Below are 20,585 nucleotides of genomic sequence, written 5' to 3'. Positions count from 1 at the left end.
ATCACCTTAATGGACCTAGGGTCTCCAACTGAGGACATTGGGCAAAGCAAACCTTCAGCTCACCATTCAAGCAAGAGAAACCTCTGGTCCCCTTAAGGCAGGAACAGTCTACATGTATCTCTTGCATGTGAGCAGAGTGCTAAGGGATCAGTCAGTCTATTAAGACATAGAGGGGAGGGCTGGGACATTTTCAACCTTTTACAAAAACATCATGCACACCATATCAATGAAAACCCGATTAGATATAAGAACAACTTTATTTTCCAAGGGACCCCTCTGATCTGATAACTGGGTTTCAAATCATGGTTTGTAAAAGTAATTCTTCAATCCTTCTCTCACTTCATGATTTCACTTCTAGCAGTCCTACCCAACACATCTATAATCAATCTTGGCAGAAATCCATTAAATGATGTCTTGCCCATGCCCTCAGTAAAATCCAACAGTCCACTTGAGAAACTATTATCTTGTTGTTGGGACGGGAAAGTCCCCTACATGTTGAATCATGTGCACCCTTGCCCTGAGTGCCCCAGCTGCAATCATATCCCGCTCTCTGGGACCGAGAAGCCACTCTCTTCTGCCCAGATTCACCCGATCACCAGGGTGCCTGGCGACCCAAGAAGCCAGAAGCCTCAGCGTCACCCTATCGCACTCCCCATTTCCCACCCTCCCACCAGGCCCCGCTCAGCTCCACCTCCATCACTGCTGCATAAAATGAAGCGCGCTGTTCAGCTGGCACACTGAAGACATGCCAAAGGCAAGGTCTTCTGTGCCTGGACCGCGCTCAGTGTCAGGACCCCTGGACCTCGTAAGAAAATCAGCAACTCTAACACCACACTCAAATCCCTTGATCTCGGAGGACCCAGCACCGCATGCTTCTCCCAAGCACCAGCAAACAGGTCCATTTGCTATAACTCTGCGGCTTTATATGCCACACTGCCATAACCACACCAACAACCCTTCCAACCACGAACCCAAGACCTAGCTAAACTGCATGCTAATCAACGTCAGGTCCCTCGGAAAGCATGCAATGGAAATCTTGGACACCATCGTCACCGCCAAACCTGACACAGTCTTCATCACCAAAACCTGGCTCAAGCAAGCCATAGACCCTAACATAGCCACCGCAACTCCCAACTTCCACGAAATAATCCACAAAAAACCCCAACTCAAACCCGGAGGAAGGATAGCTATCATCCACAAAGACTCCATAAGACTCACCACCACAGAGGACGACTCGACTCACACCATGAAACATCTCAACTTCCAGATGTATGTGAATGCAAAAAAAAACGTAGGGGGCATGCCCCTGCCCAGCATTCTGCAATGCTATCACCAAAATCATCGCCCCCCCTTGCCATTGAATCAAATCAATACCCCATGCTAGGAGACCTCAAAGTCCATCTCAACAACCCGACCAACACACATATCGCCAACCTTCTGGAGAACATGCACAACATCGGCATGATGTAAATCGTTACTAGGCCCACCGACAGCACCGGACACACCCTTGACTCCAGCTTCACCACCAGCGACAGAATCCATTTCAGCCACACCTCCGAAGTCACCTGGTCGGACTACAGCATCGTCCATTTCACCAGTGAGCATACTGCCACTCCATAAGCCCTTGCGCAATGCAGTTGGAACAAAGTCATGCAAACCCAATGGACAACAGCCCTCAGCTCTACAACCCTTCACACCATGGATGATATGAACCAGGCTGCCCAAAATTTCTCAGACTGGATCACCGCCAGTGCAGACAGCATCGCTCCCATCAAACCACCCAATACAAAGAGGTCCAACAAACATGCTACCAGGTCCACCACAAATCTCCTGACTTCGAAAGGAGAATGCAAACAAATACAGACCACTTCACACTAAAGTCCGCCCTCAAGAATTATCACCGCTTCCTCAAAGAGGCCAAAATAGTCGCCCTGGCCTCCCACCTCGAAACCAGTGCAACCACTCTAATGAACTCTTCAACATCATCAGAGAATTCTCTGCCCCAACCGCTGTCGAAAACACAACCCCACCCACCCAGGACCTCTGCAATGCCCTATCAAACTACTTCCACAACAAGATGGCAGACATCTACGGTAATTTCGACCCTCAACCAATGGAACTCACTCCACCCCTGACTCCTGCTGACATCCCGCCCAACCATCTCACCGACTGGACACCCCTCAGCACCGAGATCACAGTGATCATCATTACTTCCATATTCTCAGACGATGGACCCTTGTCCACACCATGCCTTCAACCTACGATGGATAGAGATCTGTCCTCCACTCATACACATCCTTAATTCAGCCATCAACTCTGCCACCTTCCCGGAAACCTGGAAACATGCAGACCCCAGTGACCACAAGAACTATTGATCCATCAGCTCACAGACAACCTGGAGACAAACAACCTATTGGACACCTCCTGCGGTGGTGGCAGCATACCATGTTTTTGTAATAATGATCAGTACAGTGAACATACCCTTTTTTACCTGTGTCACTGGAGTGGGGCATACTGGATCACTCATGTAAAGTTTTGCTGCTGTGTGCTTAACTCGCCCTTGGCCTACATCATGTTAGCATGTAGCGCTGCATAGTGCGTGTGATATTTGTGTGAGCTTTGCTGTATGTGTACTTGTGAATGGTACAATACTTAGAGGCGTGTGGGTTCCATCTTGGAAACCCAGGGCCTTGGAAAGGCATGTGGAGGAGGAAGAGCCTTTCTAGGCAGATGTGTGTATTGCTACATTTCTGAGAACTGGATGGGACTAGAGGAAAGGAGAACCAGGCCCTCCTGTGCACTTCGAAAGGCCTATATGAATATGGAAAGGTCACTAATCAGTGGGGCCTTGGCACATCATCAGAAGAAGATGGGGCTTATTAAGGAAACACTGCACAGACAGGGAATTTTAAGGAACAGCAATGGGGCCTTTGTAATGACTTGTTTGGCATACATCAGTGAGGCTAACATCGAAGTGATATCCTCGAGTCACTCCCACTTCCTGTGTTGTGGAGCTATCAAACTTGGAGCCACTCCTGCAGTGACAAGCTGCTACCTGGACAGGACAGAACAAACAAGTGGGCACTTCAAACAAGGAAACACCCCCAGCACAAACTTCAAAGACAGAGACACTAAATCACATCTTTATCTAGGAATGGATTGTATAAAGGGGGAGCTTGAGTCTCCCAAATTTACAACCATCACACAGTAAAACCGCGGCTGCACATCGACGGTAAGAAGCTCAGCACGACTTCTGCATGCTGTGAGCAGGACTGAGTACTAAAGTCTGCTAATCTCCCTGCTGGGTGACGGGACATCATCCAGAAGAATTAGGACTACTTGCCCTGGATCACCAACATCTGCCTGCCTGCCGAGACCATAGGACCCGGTGAGGAGTAGGAGGAGAGTACCTGGAGGAAGTGAGGTACAGTGTGAATCCTGTTGAGTGGACCCCTGAAGCCAAGTGTGAAGTTTACCGTACAGCTAGGACTGCCGCACTGATCAGGCCATTTGCCGCCCAGAGTAAGTGAACCGTTTGCAAAGGGGGCCCTCCATGGAGGTAAGTACGGCAGCCCTAATGAAGCCTTTTGCCTGGGTGCCACCCAAAGTCACTGACATCAAATGCTAGAAGGGGCCACTATGAAGAGTAAGGGATGTTACCCTTGTGCACCACTGCAAAGATTGAGGGCCGTCGCCCTAGGGCAGCGCGGTGACTGAAACAGGGCCACAGCCCTGTGTGGTGCTGCTCGTGACCCTCGTATGTCAGGTAGGCTTTGCTGAGAAGGAGTACCATCACACTGGTACAAGGTGCAACTGTACAACACAGTGCTTTTTGATTTGTGCACCAGTCTTCTGTATCACAAAACCAGTGGGAGAGGGTAAGAAGCCTGATCACCAGGCTGCACTGTCCTGGTGGTACTTGTTATGACTATCAGTGCGAGGACACTTTGACTTCTAAAAAGACATTGTAGAACTTCTAAGACTTGTGCTCATTAGTGGGGCCTAACCTGAATATTAAGTCACATAAATGGGGAATGACCACTGCTAATAGACGGGGAAATGGGACATAGGATCTTGCTCGGGTAATGCTAGAATGCTGGCTTTTCGAAGGCTGTATATATTGTTTGCGTGTGCCATATTTCACTTTATTTTTGCATATAAATACAACTTTTGTCAAAAAAGCAGGTATGGCTGAACATTAATTTATTGGGGTTGCTGGATGTGCTTTGAGTCTTGTGCCCGTGCAAACCTTATACCTATTCCCCCCGTATTCCCAGGAAGACTTGGTCTCCTCGACCCGCACTACCACTGAGAATCAAGTGCTGAAGGGGTAGTACTTGGATCAGTTGCTCAGGATCCACAGGAGGTTGGGCCCTGGGACGTCAGAATTAAAAGGCCTCAATGTCCACGCCTCAGCCTAGTAGCTCCTGATTTCCCAGTGGTCCTCTGAAAGAGGATTTGACACTCGCAGTAAATGGCTCACAAAGTTTAGGTTTCATAGCAGGTTGCAGTCTGCCTCAGGCACGAAGCGCCTGACATGACTCTCACCAAGAAATATGGATTGAACCCGTAAAGTATAATCCAGGGTAATCTCCATCATGAGAGGAAATCTGTCAATGCTCCAGGTGGAGCCCAATACCGCTTCAACTAACAACTACCCTTCTTCATTTGTAGCCTCTCAACATACCTGCTTTAGCTCTTACAGTCAATCAGAATACTCACATTGCAGACAATCCCAGAGTCAAAGTCTATGTAATTGGCCCAGATTATTTTACTTCACTCTGAGGTAATCTGTTCGCCTCTGGCCCACACTGTTCTGTAAAATAGCCACATAGCAGTGAAAATACTTCACTGGGTCTAACATAGAAAGTAGGGGTGGGCGGAAAGTTCTGCTCCGCCGGCAGAGTTTGTGGAGTTTTGTCGACTCCACTCTGCGTGTATTGCGGAATCTGGCAAAACTCTGCGGTGCACTGCATGGTGTTTTTTCTTGTGCACGGCGCGGCTTGCAAAATTAAGTTGATGAGCTAGAATTTGCATCTCCTAGTGCAATTTTCAGGCCCTAGAACACCTCCCGGCGAGATTTTCTTAGCACAGACAGTCGTGTCAGGTTGCAACCATTGGAGTTGAGAAAACTGCTGCTCACTCCGCAAAAAGAAGCAGCACCCTCTGCTGTGCCGCGTAGTGTCATTTGTACCATTTTTACAACACGGATCAAGCTCCTGCCGCTAAAAATCAGCGCAAGCAGTGCAACGTGCCACATTCCGCCTGCTCATGGACCTCAGCGGAATCTTGCAGAGTTTTTGAGTAACTGCGGAATTCCGTGCACAGCTTTTAAGTAGCTCCACCCACACCTAATTAAAAGTAATACACATCCTGTCTAGCACGTCCTCTTGTGTACAAACTGGGGGAGTATGAACTTGAGAATGTGGGTGTCCATAACTTCTGGGCTAAAAAGGCTGCTCAGAGCAGGAGTGACAGCTGCTTAACTTTTTCATGTCCATATCTTTGATGCATTCTATTTCCTGTGGCGTGGATTCTAACTTCCAGCGGTGGAGAAACGAGGAGATGTGGCTGAGTGGGGGGTAGTATGTTTCCCTGCTGGTACTCAGATGACTGCAGGGAAAAACAGATCCCTGTAGCTGTTTCTTCTGTCCATGGCCCAGACTATGAGTTGCATGGTACTGGTGGATGCAAACCCCACAAATGTAATTACTGTTTATTTTCAGTAAAGCTCTCTAGTACCGTGCAGTTACAAGTTAAACCCCTTCAGACTAAGGGATATCTGTGCAAATGGAATTACCAGGCAGTATTCCACAAGGTATTCCCTTTCCCAAGAATTTTAATGCACACATTTACTCGTAGCAGGTGGTAAATGTGTGCGGTGGACTTCTGTGTGGAACGAGGAGGTGGCGGTAGGGATGATAAGGGAGGGAAGGGCAAGGTTAGTTCTGGCAGGTGAAAGCACTGAATACTTTCCCTTGCTAGAGAAAAATGTCAGGGTGGAGTGGGGTCGAGGATTGGCTGCTGTCGCATCCGAAGTCTCCTGGGTGCGTCCTAGCACCTCTACTTTTCAACCTTTTCTTAGCTGACCTCCCAGGGGAACTAGACAAGTGCACATCACATGCCCCAAAATTTGTGAAAATGTTGTTGTCAAACCCGCTATATGCGGACGACCTGGTGCTGATAGGTTGGACACGCATTGGTCTTCAACATCTCTTGAACACGACAAACAGCTTCTCACAACAGAACGCCCTAAAAATAAATTTTAAGAAAACTAAAATCATGGCAGTAAACTATCATAGGAAGAAAAAAATTAACTGGTACTTAGACGGGCAATGCCTGGACCAGATAACCAGCTACAAATATCTCGGAATACTTTTGGACCACAAAAGCTCATTCAAACCCCAGCTGGAGTCCTTGCGCATTAAGGGCATCATGACTTATCTAACAATGAAGCCCCTGAAGAAGATGTTGCCTGACCTCACACTCGACCCCCTGCCATAGGTACGGCGCACAATATTGCAGCCAACATTAACATTCGGGAGCGAATCTCTCAAAGGTAAAGACGCTGCAGCACTGGACACAGTAATAGCTAATTCTTATAGAGCGATTTTCTATCTTCCAAGATATGTCTCACCAGGCCACATATGGTTAGAATTTGGGCTCTAAAAACAATCGGTGGAAAGAAGGGGCTCGTACATAAAAAGCTGGCATAAGATCCGAAGCGCCGAAGAAGGATCCCTAAACTCCCATCTATGGATCGAGTTGTTTCGCCATGGAAAATCACCAGCCAGGGATTACTTGCTTGACTCTCTAAAGCCACTGGGATTGACAGACCTTTGGGCAACCCCAACAGATCATCTATCCTTTAAAAAAAATTTATCAAAGGCAACAAAAATGGTACCGGTCTTAGAAGACAAGGAAACACTCGCCAAAAGGGCGCACGGCTGGGTAGTACTCAGCAACTATGAAGTTCTCAAACCTCAATCTTATTTGAAAATGGGAGTGTAAGCGAGCACAAAGGAAAAATGACTAAAGTTATGGCTAGGCGTCGTTCCGATCACCTCACATCTTCCACCATGGGAAAGGAGAGGAGGTCTGCAGTCATGTTGCCTATTCGGAAGAGGCAATAAGGACTTAATTCACATAATTTGCATCTGCCGCAACCTAAGGGACATAAGAATCACTTTACTATGACCATTATTCAGGCAGCACGGTACCAGGACCTGTAGGCAGGCAGTAAAGCTGTGCTTCAATCCAGCAGAGGTACAGCTAAACTGCCGGCTCACACATTTTTTTGACACAGTAGCCAAGAGACTTGAAAAATCCCCGCAAGTGGACACTGGTCAACCAAACACAGCCGAACTGGGCTTCTCTTGAAGCTAGACCGTCAAAGTCTAACAACAGCACCTTACAGTAGCACAGGCACGTTAAACCAACGTTGGTTGTAAGCACAAAAACATGCACTTTAAGAGGACATGCAAGGACGGCAGCTTAACTGGATAGTTACTGCCAGCCTAGCTTTCCCTGGCACACATGTACCTTAGACCCGTTGAAGAGCGCAATGCCCATATGTGTAATTTTAAAACAATGTACAATGACGATTTTAATACTGTTTTACCTATTGAATCATGATTAAGAAATGATTTCTAATTTCACGTGTATGCAAAGGTTTTAATTAATCATGCATAATAAAATAATTTAATTTAATTCATGCAATTTTACTAGCTGGAATTACCGGTTGGTACTATCTTGTCCAGTGTTCCAGGAATCCAGGAAAACCTGGTGCAAGAACACTGGACCACTTCTGGAGTGGCATCTCCCTGAGATAACTCTCCGCTTCACTCGTAATCAGGCCTTTTGTTGAACTTTGCCAGAATAAGTGTAGTTAAACTATTTCATATAACTAAAAAAATAAATGAAACTGCAACCACACCCAGCTCAAACACCCACAAATAATCAATCAATCAATCAATCAAACATTTATATAGTGCTGTAAATCACCCGTGAGGGTCTCGAGACGATGACAAACAAAGGGGCATATTTACAATAAAGTAGTGTAGCGCGGGTAAGCTCCAAAATAGATAACACCTTACTCCGTCACTTTAGAAATGCAGGGATGCACCATATTTACAAAAATACGGTTCACCCCAACATTTCTCCCTGCCCTGGCACTAAATTAAGCTGCCTAGTGCCAATGCAGGCACCCTTGTACCATAGTGCAAGGGTGCCTGCGTTGAAAGAATGATTGTTTATGTGCAGTAAGGTGTCTCTTCCTGCACTTAAACAATCACAAATGACAACTTGTAACTTCTATGTGTGCTGCATTGTGCAGCACACATGGAAGCTGCAAATCATAATTTTTTCAATGATTGTTTATGTGCAGGAAGGGATTCCTTCCTGTACATAAACGTCTATGTGCAGGAAGAGATACCTTCCTGCACATAAACAATTATTCATGGTGTTTTGCTGTTTCTATATGTGCTGCACAATGCAGCACACATAGAAACAGCAAAAACAAGGAGAAATTTCTCTTTTTGTGACGTTCCGTGGCGCAGGAGTCTGCTCCATATTTACGTGACAGCACTAAGCCACTTTTTTTGGCTTAATGCTGCCTTATAAATATGGCTGCCTTTAACGCAGTATTCTGCTTTAAAGGGGCTTGCAATGGGTGTTTCTGGGGGCGTTCCCAGCAAAATCTGTTACGAGCAATCGTAAATCTGAGGTGGCGCCAAAAACTTAGGGAGGCACAACGAGGAAAAATATCTTTATTTCTCTTCCGTTTTCTGTGTGCTGCATTCTGTGAGACACATAGAAAGAAGAAAAAGCCTCTTCTGATTGTTTCTGTGCAGGAAGGTTTCCCTTCCTGCACAGAAATAATCATCCCTGCAATGCAGGCACCCTTGCATCATGGTTCAAAGGGGCCTGCGTTTGCGCACGGCAGCTCATTGTGCGCCGGCTCAGTGGAAAAGGACATGAATGCACCGTATCAGATAGACACGGTGCATTGCTGCCCTTTTCTTTTACTGTAGGGCAGCACGGCAGGAAGGCCTGCGGTGCTGCCCTACGGTAAAACCTCAGAAATGAGTCCCAAAGCATTTCTCCTCGTTTCACCACGATAGGACCAGGTTTTCCCTGGTGTTAATTTTGGTGCTGCTCCATATTTACGCCACCCTTGTAAATAGGGGGCAGCGTCAAAATCAATGGGTGTTGCGGTGGAAAGCCCACCACAACACCCATTGCCCAACCCTTTCACATTATCTATAGCATGAAAGGGTGCCTTATTGACAAGGCTGCGTTAAGCCACAATAAGTGGCTTAACGCAGCCATATAAATAAGGCAAAGCCCTTATCGCCACCACAAAATCATTAAAAGTGACGTTCCTTTGGCAATAGGTGCTTGTAAGTATGCCTCAAAGTGATGAGTGCCGCATCCACACTCCTTTGGTTGCCCATGTGTTAAGTATTCTGCTGCCTTTACATACACCTCTGTTTTTACAAGTGGGAGAGTCGAGACGGCTCCAATCTGGATCTGGGCCACTTGTTTTCGATACGCTTAATGTTCAGAAGCCAAAGGCCTGGGGGAAATTACAGCACGCAGATTGTTGCTACGAGGAAACAGCGTTAGCGATGGCTGCGTTTCTAGGTAACACATTTCTGCTTCCACCTGCGTTTTTTAAAAATAAACACAGTGGCAAGTACAGCAGCACTTCCATGTCTGCAATTATCTCTGTTTTTCGGTGACAATGTTAAACTGAAGCGCCTTGTGGTACCCGCCCCCTCGCGGAGGAGCGCCCCACTTTCCTCGCTGGCTCCACTCAGCCCCCAGACCTCAGGACTGGAAGACTTCTGCGGCGGAGCAGAGTTAAAAGCGCAGCCCGCTGCTCCCATCTCCTTCATGCCTCGCTGTGGGCAACCAGGAGAGAAACATGTTTTACATTTTACACTTCCTTATGATCCTTTAGTTCCGGGGAAGCAATTATTATTTTTTCCGAAAAGTTAAACTTTCACACAAGAAACCGGAGTTAAAAGGCAAAAAAAAAGTACCACACTGTTCAGGTCTCGGATTTATTTTTGCTGACGTTGGCGTGGATGAATCTGGAGAGGTTTTCTGCAGTTGATAATCAGTTAGAGCCTCATTTATGAGGAATTGGCCGCACCGCAAGTCTTCTTGCTGCGCTGCCCTACGCCAATGTGAAAGGGCCGGAATGCACCACATTTATGAATTACGGTGCATTAATGTCCTTTTCCCCTGCGCAGGTGCACAATTTGCTGCCTAGTGCGAATGCAGGCATCCATGCACCGTGGTGGAAGGATGGCTCAAATGCAGGCAGGATTGTTTTTGTGCAGGAAGGTGTACCTTCCTGCACAAAAACAATCCCGAGGGGCGATTTCCTCCTTCTATGCAGCACACATGGAGAGAGGAAAAAATGAGGAGAAATAAAACTATTTCTCCTCGTTAACCCTGGTCTGGGGAGGCGTAAATGTTGGTGCTGCACCAGGTTTATGTAATTAATCAAATCTGGGGCAGAGTCAAAATCCTTGGGTGCAGTGTGAGAAAACGCACCGCACAGTCCATGGAACACCTCCTTGACCCGGAGTAAGGCAAGGTGGCGACTTTAGCTGCTTTGTCTTACTCCATATCTATGAGGCCATGCAAAGCCACGCAGAGAGGCTTTACTTCTCCTCATAGCTATGACTGAGAGGCCTGTGTCAAAAAAAGTGATGCTCTGGCAGCGCCAGCCTTTCATAAATAAGCCCCCAAGTTCCCTCAATTCCAGCTCTTTCACCCCACTTCTGATAGGTTCTTATGGCAATACAGCTTATGGTACGTTTCCCAGGTCCATACGTTATGGCCAATCCAGGTATTTTCTTTGCAGTCTGTGACTTTTAGCCTTATTTACGTCATTATAAAAATTGGATAAATCCCAGGAAGCAGCGAAAAAGCCCAGAATGGAGCAACTACTTATGCATGAATTGGAAAACTTGGCAGCTAGGCAATTGCGATGACCTCCATGTCGTGGCCCAGATTCTCATCCCCGGGATCTTTTGGGAGGAAGCAGAAACCTTTTATACATCTGGCCAACCTAATCTCTTTTTGCGTATATGGCCTCAAGAGAATGGGTCTTCTGGGTGATCTGTCTGCCCACATCTAGAGATGGGCAGGACTGAAAATTCATAGAGAGAGCCGAGCTGGAGCTAATGCATGGGTCTTCTTCAATGTAGTCTCAGATAAAATGACGCACAATGAAGTAAAGTGATTTGCACAGGATCACACATTGTAGTCAAGTGGGAAAGCTGGGTTATTGAACACAAGTTTTCTGGTTACACATTGTGCAGTTCGGTCAGTGGATGGTATAAGTCATTGGGTTATTGGTTGATGGGGTTGGAAGCCCCAAATAGGCAACAACCACGATCCTTCTCAGGGTGAACTACAAGAGTCACTAAATTAACATGTGATTAACTGTATGGTAACTTGGCACAACACTAGTCAGGCTTAACTTAAAGGCAATGTGTAAAGAATGTATGCAGCGCACAAACTGTAATAAAGTGAAAACACAACACAAGAAAAATCCTAAACCAATTTAGACACATAAATAAATAAATAAAATGACACCAAAACAAATTAAATCTAATCAGCAGAACCAGAGTTATGAATTGTAAATGTTTTTAGTGAAATCTAGTGCTTAAAATATCACAGGCGCAACTGCAGATATTGGGTCGTGTGAGACCGGGTCAAAGTCAAATGTTATGGCTGAGCGTGATGGAGCAAGGGTCGGATATAAGGGATGGATTGGACCCGGTCACTGCTTACCTTCGGACTTAGAAAGATTCTTGAAGATTCTCGAGGAGAATGTAGAGTCCTAAGTGGGGCAAGGCACCAGGCTGTGTCTGAGGAAGCTACTGCTAAGTCAGGCCGACCAGCGATGTACCTTGGGCAGGTCAGCTGGCAGATAGATCCCGGTCTTCTGTTGATTCTCCAGGCAGTTTTCATTGAAAAATGCTCCAAGTCCCAGGTTGTGCAGAAGTACCACCGGCACCAATACCAAGGGTCCAGGATCTGGGGTGGGGCATCACTTGGGGAGGTTTGTGCCACTATCTGAGAGGAATACAAAAATCCCGACAGCTGAGCCATTCCCAGTCATGTGAACCAAAACACTGATGGAAAGCACAGATGGTTAGGATAAAAAAATAACAACTTTCTAAAAGTGCCATTTTCAGAATTGCGACTCAAAATATGACTTTACCATTGAAGAGGATTTAAAACTGGAACTCATTTGAGCGTAAACAGCAAATAGCTATCTGATCCCACACTGAAGTTATCGTTAATTAAGTGTAATAAGGTAACCCAGTGTCGGTATTATGGGAGAGATAGGCTATCAACAGTCAAAAACGACTTTGGGTGTTTTTCACTGCCAAGACCTGTAAAACTTAAATCCACATGTCTGCATCTTAAATACCATGCAGCCTGACCTAAGAGCTTTAAGGCCTACCCGAGGGGTGACTTATAAGTGTTTAAAGGGAAAGTTTAAGTCTGGCAAAAGGTTTATTTTGTCAGGTTGAAATGGCAGTTTAAAACTGCACTATAGGCTGCAATGGCAGGCCTGAGACACGTTTTAAAGTGCTACTTTAATGGGTGGCACAATGAGTGCTGCAAGCCCACTAGTAGCATTTAATTTACAGGTCCTGGGTACATGTAGTACCATATACTAGGTGCGTAAAGGAAAATTAAATCTGCCAATCAGATGGTAGGCTCATTTTACCATGTTTTAGCGAGACTGCACAAGCACTTAAGCTAACCCTGGGCGTAGTTTGCGTAGTAGCGCTACACGTAGCTACCTGTAGTACACTTCGCACTCTGCACGCGACGCATAGCTACGCAAACTGCGTAGTGCGGTAGGGAAATGCTGTTCGCACTGATTGCACAGTGCCGAATGCTTGTCCGCACTGTGCAATCATTGCAAACGGCATCTTGCACAGTGCAAGCGGTCATTTTCTGCCGCTCGAGTAGATTTGTACTCGAGCTGCAGCTTTCTCAACGTGGATTGGTAGTTTCTCATCGCGAGTGGTCGCGAGTACACACGACCACTCGTAATGAGAAACCTGGCCTCCCCGCATTGAGAATCTCACCGGGAGGTTTATTTTCCACGCTCTTGATCGGCAACTTGATGTTGCTGATCGCGAACGAGGAAAAAGTCTCGCCGGGATGTTGATTTTGCTTGCTCACGGTCGCCAACTTGACATTGAGGACTGCAAGCAAGCAAAAAATGCCCGCTAGGCTACGCGTTTTTGCACTGTGCTACGTGCAATTAGCTTAGTGCGTAGTAGCACAAACTACGCACGCTTAGTGTGTAGTAGCGCAAACTACGCATGCTCCGCTCCGCGAGCCCAGGATTAACTTAAGCCCAGGTTAGCAGCAGTAAAATGCACAACAAAAGCCAACAAAATCGACTTCAGCAAAGCAGGAGGTATGAGAGTAAAAAGTATGGAGGTAACTCTTCAAAGAAAGCCAAGTCCAACAATGGGCATTGTCTTCTCTCTCCTGTTTAACACCACAGGAAAATGTTTCTTTCAGGAGCTAAATTAGTACATTGTCTTAGATAAATCTGTGTGTTCCATATTAAATCGAGCTGACCCAAAAAGTCTTTTCCGTAAAAAAAGTACTAAGTTAAGGAAAAGCTGGGCATTCTGTGTATATATATGTTTAATTTTGTTGTCGTTGGGTTCCTCCTACATAACATGTCAAGATCAGAAGAGGTCCAACACCTCAGTAGCTGCAATTACAGCCCCTAGCAAAATGAGTTATTTCCTGCAGAGTTAAAGGTCTTCATGAGACAAAGGTGACGTGCAGAGTTCTGCTGTACTCCAGCGGCTGTGCAAATGTGGTTTTCAGGATCTTTATGTATGTATTTATGTATTATGTGCTGGTCATGACTAGCTTGTAGAGTGCAGCCTATTCACTCCATTGCATCTTCCCAATCAGCCCATCTGAATCCCCTCAGAGCATAATAAAAATTGCAGAAAGACATTGGCGAAGTGCTGCTGTCCCGCACCTCATCTGCTGTACAGGCGAAGGGGGAGGGAGAGGGCAGTTGGTGTCTTTTAACATAAAGTGCGAGCACGCAGGGCAAGTCTTTGCTCGTTTGGATCACAAGCAGAGCCAGTGCTTAGTTTGTAAAACAATAAATGCAGGTGCCCAAAGTTTTGTTCAGAAGCCCACAGCCATCACTATCAAAGGTAGGGGTGCTGAATACCAAGGCTGCATAGTCTTGATTCCTCCTGCCCCTCTCTTCTAACACAAGACAATTCCTGCCCCATTACCTCACTTTTGCAGGTTCTTTTTATCCCTACTTTCTCCCTTTGACGAGTCTTTCTCTTGCTCTTTCTTTAACTCTTTTGTGTTTTCTCTCTATCTTTTTGTTGGAGAAAGTCCGATTTGGAAAAATAAGTGCTGGTCCCCAAACGATGAGTGCCGGTGGGCCCCACCCGTAACCACCGGCTCAAATTAAGCACTGAGCAGAGCCAGGTATCTGGCTCAAACCTTTAGTGACTTGCCAACCTCTACCCACATCTCTGATCCCACAACTCATTCCAAAGATTAATCCGTCTCTAACTGTATTGTCACGAAACCCTGGGATCAGACCGACAACCAGATAAAATTCCAATGGAGGTGTCACTCTAAACACAGTCACACTGCCCACATCATTCCCAGCAGGTTTTTTAACTATCACAACTGTCATGTCTACAATGCAGTTCCAGTCAGAAGATACCCACAAATGTTACTCGTGCACAGGGCGAGCACTCTCAGCACATGTAGCTTTGTTTTCTGGACACCATGAGCAGTTAACACTGAGGGGCATATGTACAAGCCCCTATTGTCACAGGAACATCCCTTTTTGTGACGTTCCCATGGCAACTGGGGCCTTGCCCTATGTACAAGGCAGCGTTAAGACACTTAACGTGGCTTAACACTGCCTTGTACATAAGGCAACCTTTCACGCTATGTTTAGCGTGAAAGGGGCGTGCAGTGGGTGTTGTGTTGTGCGCTCCACCGCAACACCCATTGTATTTGACGCTGCCCCTATGTACAAGGGTAGCGTAAATAGGAGGAGGCAGCGTCAAAGTTAAGACCAGGAAAATCATGGTCTTAAGTTAGCGAAACGAGGAGAAATACATTATTTCTCCTCGTTTTTGCTTTTTCCATGTGTGCTGCCTTGTGCAGCACACATGGAAAAAGCAAAATGCCATGGTTTGTTTATGTACAGGAAGGTGCCCCTTCCTGTACATAAAAAACCTTTTTAAAAATGCCATTTTGTAACTTTCATGTGTGCGGCATGAAGCAGCACACATGAAAGTTACAAAATGGCATTTTGGATTGTTTATGTGCAGGAAGGGACACCTTCCTACACATAACTAATTCTCCCCTGCACACAAACACCCTTGCACTCTGGTGCAAGGGTGCCTGCATTGGCTCTAAGGTGTTAATCTTAGCGCCATCGCAGGGGGAAACGCAAGGCTGCACCACATTCTTGTAAATATGGTGCAGCTTTGCATTTCCGAAGTGGGGGAGCATGTCGTTAAGCCCAGGAGGCTAACAGTACGCTCCGCCACTTCATTGTACATATCCCCCTAAGTGACTTATTTACAAGAAATGACGTAGGGTAGTGCCATAAGGCTTTTTGCTGTGCTGCCGTACGCCAATTCAAAAGGGCAAGAATGCACCATTGTTATAAGATACAGTGCATTCATGTCCTTTCAGCCGGCGCACATTTTGGAGTCGTGACCCAGCGCAGGCACCCTTACAACATTGTGCAGGCGTGTTTGTGTTGTTGGCAGGATGCTTTTGTGGAGGAAGGGGCACCTTCCTGCACAAAAAACAATCCACAGAGTTGTTTCCTCATTCTATGTGTGCTTCAGAATGCAGCACACATGGGAAAAGTAAAAAACAAGGAGAAATGAAGACATTTCTCCTTGTTACACCTACTCCGGGGCGGCGTAAAGTTGTGGCGCTACCCCACGTTTATATGAATCTGTGGCAGTGTCAAAATCCATGGGTGTTGCTTGGGAACAACCACCACAACGGCCATGGAACACTTACTTGACTGCGCTGCGTTGCCTCACTCCATATCTATGATGCCATTCAAAGCCATGCAGGGTGGCTTTGCGTCGCTGCATAGATATGATTAAGAGGTGTGCGCTGCCGGAGCATCAAATAAACTGACACTCCAGCAGTACAGGCCTCTTGTGAATAAGCCCTTTTGTTGTTAACCTTATCAAGGGCACCCCGAATAAAGGAAATCTGGGGTGTTCCCCTAGATCATCTTATATTTCAGTTTTTCTTTACATCTTGGACCCCTTCTTATTATGCTAATAGGGTCTAGTCCTGAAAAAAGATATGTCGGTGATGAGATAAGACTTCATGATGAAGCATGCCATAACCCATGAGTGAGGGTCCTTTCATCCACTAAAAGGGATAACACGATGGAAAAGGAATTATTTATTTAATTTTCCCTCGCCATTGTCCACTGTAGCACCTACTATTACATATATTACTATTTTCTACTCCACATCCAGTTACCTACCGATAACCCTGCACTGTAAGTGGTAGGGTCTAGTCAGTGGATGCAATATTTTTGTGTCAATATTTGTACCTCAGTATAGTTGTAGAACACACACACACATGTGCTACTGAAATACACAAACGTGAACTGTCTCTCTCTCTCTCTCTCAGTGACTTGCAAGTACATAATTAGAGACGGTGCAAATGCTGCCACAACCAATCTAATGAACCACTGTATCAACACCAGTTGCTGGTGTAGTGATGGGCGGTGATGGTGAGGCAAGTGGGGCACAGCCACCAAGACCCAGAACAGAGGACAAATGAAACAACATGACAGCCAGGCTTTTGAGGACAGAGTAGCTCTCATAAATACGCTTAACTTTGGGGCCGAACATAGCAACATTTATAGCACATAAAAAAACACAATAAAATGATGCCAAAGAGGGATTTTAATATTCTTAATAGTTCATGTGTAAAATAGTGCTTTGAAATTTAGCATGTTGCCTCAATCACACCATCTTTGGCAAGGTAGCTTTGCATCCACTGGTTTCACATGTGTTGGGCATCAATTTATTAAAACTAGCTTAGGATATTGTTTTCAAGGTGCATTCTGAACCCATGTAACTTTGCATTTGGGTAAGTCATGTTGCTGTCTCCTAGCCAATGCATTACAGTCATAGCTGATTCAGGGACACTGTGTTTGTCGGAAGTTGTTTTACAAAGGATTGAGTCCTAAATCAGAGGCATATTTGCCCACATATGTGTTGCCTAATGTGCAAAAAACACTTCGTGTGGCATATTCTCAAGGAGCTATCACCGAGTTAATGGCACTTTATCGCAGCCAAAGTTGCGATAAATTTATCGCCTCATTCACAAGCTGGTGTTAACAGCCCATAACACCAGTTACCCATGATAGCAGTCGCAAAAAACATCGCCACAGATGACCCCCGCAACTATCGCTAATGAGATGCAGAGTAGGCGTTCCTGTGCAAAAAGCAGCAAAAACAACACTCCACAACATTCTCAATGACTAGCCAGATTGGCGATAAGATCACAAAACAGGCAATAAGGCGCGTTAGCTGCAGGAAATTAACACCTGCTCTGACCTGGTGCAAAGTCGGACCACAGCCTGCACCACAAAATGGAGCCGAGCCCAGAGCCACACCTGAAGGACAACAGATGCCATGGAGCCACTGATCATGCAGCTTGGAGCCCCAATAGGACCACAACACCCACCGCCACCACCCTCAGGACCCCCCCCCTCCCCGGGGACCCCCCGCCCAGCCAAAGACATGCCACATCAACTACACGGAATCATGTACTAAATAATCCACCTGATGTCGCACAATCACATTTGGTGACATGCATGTGTCGTCACAAAAATGAGCATCACACATTTACCTTTGATGTAACAGATGAAAATGTATTCAAAGAAACACAGAACAGAAATGAAGACACATGGCGGCTCCCCTCGGGACAATCCATAGGTCACAGCCTGCAAGACAAAAATCATGATGAGAAGGTGTGTCTTGCGCACATCAAAGGACAGAGAGAAAGCGAAGGAGAGAGAGAGAGAAAGAGAGGGAGCGAGAGAAAGATGGACAGAGAGGGGGATCGAGAGAAAGACAGACAGAGAGGGGGAGCAAGAGATAGATGGACAAAGATGGGGAGAGAGACACAGATAACACAAGAGATGGACAGGGAGAGAGAGTGCCAACAATGCGTACTAGAGCCACTCTGACTGGACAGTTGTTCTATTCTCTGAGTCAGGGCTCCAGAGATGTCAGCCATGGTCCATTGGAGAGCATGGAGTGGACTGTGTGTGTCCGTCAGGGACCGTGAGTGGTCCCTGATGGGACTTAGACACTCACGTATGGCATCTAGTTTGTCTGCCATGCAGTCGAAGCCCACCCGCACCTGTTCAGCCAGATTCTCCTGTCACCCTAACACACGGTGTTGGAAGGCCATGTGTTCATCGTGGGGGTCCTGGGAGGCAGTCGTGGTGGTGGGTGCTGCCTGCTGTGAGATCTGAGCAGGGGGTGGGGTCTCCTCGTAACAGCTGGGCTGCCCAGCTCCTGGAAGTGGGCTGCGTAGGCTCTCCACTAGCAGTTGGAGTGTGTCGAAGTCGAAGCTGCGGTGGTCCTCTTCATCATCAGAGAAGAGAGGGTCGGACTGCTCTGCAGGAGGTGTTGATTCTCCCTCTGCAATGTGAAGGGGAGATGCAGTTTAACAATGTGTCCACATCTATGTTGTCACATTGTACATGTTTTCATACAGACAGCATGATTGAGTACATTGTGGCTGTTTGGGAGGAGCTGCCTATTTGATGGGGGACAGTGGACATTTCGACGACAGACGTGTGTGTGTTTGTACTTGTACATTATAAACTCACATTTCCCTGCAATGCCAAATGTGATTGGCCAGTGTCTGCACCCAAGAGACACCAGTTGTGTCCTGTGTTCTGTTGTAGGTGTTTTGCAGATTGTGCCACATCGTTGTCAATGTTGATGTGCTCTGCATGTGACGTGTGTGTGCCACATTTTGGGGGAGTCACCCCTGCAGCTCTGATTTTTCTGCCCCTTATCACTTTCATGCAGTGTGCCTTTGACTTCTTTGCTTTTACAGTGCTGACATGTTGCATGCTTGGGTACATTGGTCTCTTGGTGGGAGTTGGTGGTCTTGGCCATGGTTTGTCCGCAGATGTGCTCTTCTTAATTGTGCATGTGTGCCATTGTGCCCATCTCCCCCATTCCCTGAGGCCCTGGTCCTTACTCACCCTGTAGCTGTTGTGTCCGGTCCTGTTGAGCAGTGTCCGGGCCCCCAACTCCTGCCACCGTCTCCCCACTGATGACTGTGGACACCATTTCCTCCATGTCGTCCAGCTCCTTCTGTGGCGCCTGGACTTCCACCTCCAGTCTGCATTGCTGTCTTCTGGTTGTTGCTGAGTTTCTTCTTGGTTTTGCGCTTGACGACATTCCAGCGCCTCTTGACCTGTTCCATTGTCCTCTTCAGCACTCCGACTGCATTCACCTTGTCCACGATGGACTGCCATAGTCCATTTTTTGTTGCCGATGACACAGTGGAGGTGACGAACAGTAGTTGATGGTATACGACCACCTCCGTTATCAGGATCCTGTTTTCCTGCGGACTGAACCTTTTCATCCTACTATTCTTCTTCTTGCCCTTCCCTGACCCCGAGGTCTCAGACTGGTCCTCCGGGGGTCTTGTGTTATTCTGGTTCTCCTCCGTACTTGCTCCGGCCACGTCCATTGTGCTTCGCTGTTGTTTGGCATTTGTTTTTTTTTTCCTACTTTTATGGTGATTGTTCCCGCCTGACGCGTGTGAATTGCAGGCCTGTAGCTGGTTTTCACAGATTTTTGTATCGCGATTAGCCTCAACGCATCTTTTTTTTGCGTTTGTGATTTGCATTTTTGCGGCGTGGCGTTGATTTTAACGCAGTCAGTTGACGCGTTATCTGGAGACTATCGCATGGTACCGTCGTGTTGTGAATACTTGGTTAACACAGCGTAAATTTCCCACGATGGACTGTGATGTTGAGGGTTGCGTTAAGTTACTTTTGCGATGGTTATCACACGTTCTTGAGAATATGCCCCCGTATTTTAAAAACTTGATAATGTACATTTTGCATCCTTTGGGCGGGCAGAATCTTCCATCAAGTGGAAACGTTCACTATTGGCGAACTCCACTGCATCTACATTTATTGCCGCACCCTTGGAATCCTCGTTAATTTATAAAAAGTCAAATTGTTTTCCTTAATGCAAGCTTAAGCCTCCTGGAGCCGCTTTCCAGCTCTTTCACGTCGAGCCTTGGGAGCAGGGCACGATGACACGATTCAAGGAGTAATTCGGACCTAGCAACAACTTTTACTGCATTTCAATACAATGCACCTTGGCCTCTGCGTTTGGCCACGCTCCACGGCCAGTTATTACCAGAGACTTCCACCACGTGCACGGTCCCACGGTAAGGGGGCTCCATGTGTGTGGAGTCGGGCCTAGCGTGACCCA

The sequence above is a fragment of the Triturus cristatus genome, chromosome 5_2 (assembly GCF_964204655.1).
Source record: "Triturus cristatus chromosome 5_2, aTriCri1.1, whole genome shotgun sequence".
Taxonomy (NCBI): domain Eukaryota; kingdom Metazoa; phylum Chordata; class Amphibia; order Caudata; family Salamandridae; genus Triturus; species Triturus cristatus.
The sequence above is the reverse complement of the archived record's forward strand: the minus strand, read 5'-3'. Positions refer to the sequence as shown.